Source organism: Rhinolophus sinicus, linkage group LG06, assembly GCF_036562045.2.
Source record: "Rhinolophus sinicus isolate RSC01 linkage group LG06, ASM3656204v1, whole genome shotgun sequence".
NCBI lineage: Eukaryota > Metazoa > Chordata > Mammalia > Chiroptera > Rhinolophidae > Rhinolophus > Rhinolophus sinicus.
This window is the reverse complement of record NC_133756.1, coordinates 94,873,388-94,876,140: the sequence shown is the minus strand read 5'-3', so window position 1 is coordinate 94,876,140 and position 2,753 is coordinate 94,873,388. Positions and strand designations below refer to the sequence as shown.

The window sequence follows — 2,753 nt, the reverse complement described above, 5'->3', positions numbered from 1 at the left end:
TTGAGTTCTAAAAAATACTTTATATATTTGTACACAGTCCTTTATTAGATATATAAGTCAAAATTATTTTCTTGTAATCCCTGGATTTGTCTTTGTATTTTTTAAAAAATTCAAAACCTTTATTTATTTATTTTTATTTTTCAATTGTTGCTGACAGTCAACATTATATCAGTTTCAGGTGCAGTATAATGTTTAAACATTTATATAACTTACAAAGTGATCACCCGTAAGACTTGCACTCAACTGACACCATGTATAATTATTACAATATTATTGACTCTGCTCCGTATGCTTTACTTTACATCCCTGTGACTATTTTGTAACTGACAATTTGTACTTCTTAATCCCTTCCTCATTTTCACCCAGCCCTCCAATCCTCCTCCCATCTGGCAATCATCAATTTGTTCTCTGCATCATGAGTTGGCTTCAATCTTGCTTGTTTGTTTATTTTGTTTTTTAGATTCCACAAGTAAAAACATATGGTATTTGTCTATGTCCAACATATTTCACTCAGCTCAATACCCTCTAGGTCCACCCCTGTTGTCACAAATGGTTTTCTATGTCCGAGTAATATTGCATTCCATACATGTATCATATCTTCTTTATTCATCTTTTGATTGGAGCATTTAATCCTTTTACATGTACAGTAATTAATATGTATGTAGTTATTGACATTTTATTGTTTTCTGATTGTTTTTGTAGTTCTCTCTTTTTTATTCTCTTGTTCTTTTATATGTTGATGACTTTCTGTAGTGTAGTGTTTGAACCCCTTTCTTTATTTCTTGAATATCTTCTGTAGATTTTTGGTTTGTGGTTACCATGTGCTTCATATATACCAACGTCTGTTTATAGTAGTCTATTTTAAATTGATGGTCACTTAAGTTTGAACATATTCTATAATCACTACTATTTTTATGCACCCCCTGCACATTTATGTATTTGTCATTATTTTAATTCTTTGGGGTGTGTGTGTGTTCATCCCTTAATTTACTGTTGTAAAGACACACGGTCTCCTCCCTCCTCCTGCTGTCCAAGATGCTGAAAGGGAAGGAGGCTAAGGGGAAGAAGGTGGCGCCAGCCCCTGATGTCATGAAGAAGCAGGAGGCCAAGGAGGTGGTAAATGTGCTGTTTGAGAAACAAAGTATTTTGGCACTGGACAGGACATTCAGCCCAAAAGGGACCTCACCCACTTTGTCAAATGGCTCTGCTACATTCAGCTACAGGGGCAAAGAGCTATTCTCTATCAGCGCCTAAAAGTGCTTCCTGCCATTAACCAGTTCACCCGGAACTTGGACCTCCAGACAGCTACGTACTCAACTGCTTAAGCTGGCTCACAAGTACAGATCAGAGACAAAGCAAGAGAAGAAGCAGAGACTGTTAGTTTGGGCTGAGAAAGAAGCTTCTGGCAAAAGGATGTTGTCACCAAGAGGCCACCTGTCTTTCAAGTAGGGATTAATACTGTCAGCACTTTGGTGGAGAAAAAGAAGGCTCAGCTGCTGGTGACGGCACATGATGTGGGTCCCGTCAAGCTGGTTGTCTTCCTGCCTGTTCTGTGCCTTAAGATGTGGGTTCTCTACTGTATTATCAAGGGGAAGGCCAGGCTGAGGCGTTTAGTCCACAGGAAGACTGGCATCATCATTGCCTGCACAGAGGTTAATTTGGAAGACAAAGGAGCGCTGGCTAAGCTGGTGGAAACTATCTGGACCAATTACAATGACAGATACAATGAGAGCCATTGTCACTGGGGAGGCAACGTTCTGGGCCCCAAATTGGTAGCTTGCATTGCCAAGATGGAAAAGGCAAAGGCCAAAGAACTGGCCACCAAGCTGGGATGAGCGTACACTGTTGTGTTTTCTGTACACAAAAGTAAAAAAAAGTCTCTTTAAAAAAAACCAAAAAAACAAACAAAATAAACATATGATCTTCCTATTTTTGCCTTTAAAATTTTGTATTAGTGTGGGGACAGTGTCCTAGAGAGCAGTTTCCAGGCTCTCGGCCTCATGTGGAAAGGTGCTGGCTCAGTTATTAGATGGCCACCAGGTGTAATCAGATGACCATCCGTTGTGACTAGGTGGCCATCAGCTGTTACTGGTTAGCCATTAGCTACTAACATAACTGCCGTGGCTACGCTGCCAAGGGGGAAGGGGCGGTTGGTTGGTTGGTTGGTTGGTTGGTTGGTTGGTTGGTTGGTTGGTTGGTTGGTTGGCAGAGAAATGGACAGCAGATTGTGGATCGTGTGGCTCCTGTTTCCTGTGTCTCCAACCCCGCCGCCAGCGAGAATATAGTGGTATGACTCCCTTACCTATGGTTCCATTGATGTTCCTTTTTGGCCTCACCATATCCTGCATTCTTGTGCAGGGAGAGGAAGCTGAGACCCTGCATTACAGCTAGGTTTAGTGATGGGTGATACACTGCTTTTATTATGTGTTTGCCTTTGTCAGTGTAAATTTTTTTTCCTTGTGATATTTTATTATTCATCTGTTTTATTTTTTTCTTAAAAAAAAAAAAATCCCTTTAACATTTCTTGTAATACTGGTTTGGTGGTAATAAACTCCTTTAGTGATACCTTGTCTGAGAAGTTCTTTATCTCTCCTTCCATTCTAAATGATATGCTTGCTGGGTACAATAATCTTGGTTGTATGTCCTTGCTTTTCAGCACTTTGAGTATTTCATGCCAACCCCTTCTGGCCTGTAAAGCTTCTTTTGAGAAATTAGCTGACAGTCTCATGGAAGCTCCCTTGTAGGTCACTAAC

The 2,753-nt window shown here is 40.2% G+C and overlaps 1 pseudogene; it reads left to right on the top strand.

Annotated features, from left to right (window-relative positions):
• Positions 1-1,035: 1,035 nt before the first annotated feature.
• On the top strand, positions 1,036-1,835 carry LOC109435081 (large ribosomal subunit protein eL8; annotated as a pseudogene).
• The last annotated feature ends 918 nt before the right edge of the window (positions 1,836-2,753 follow it).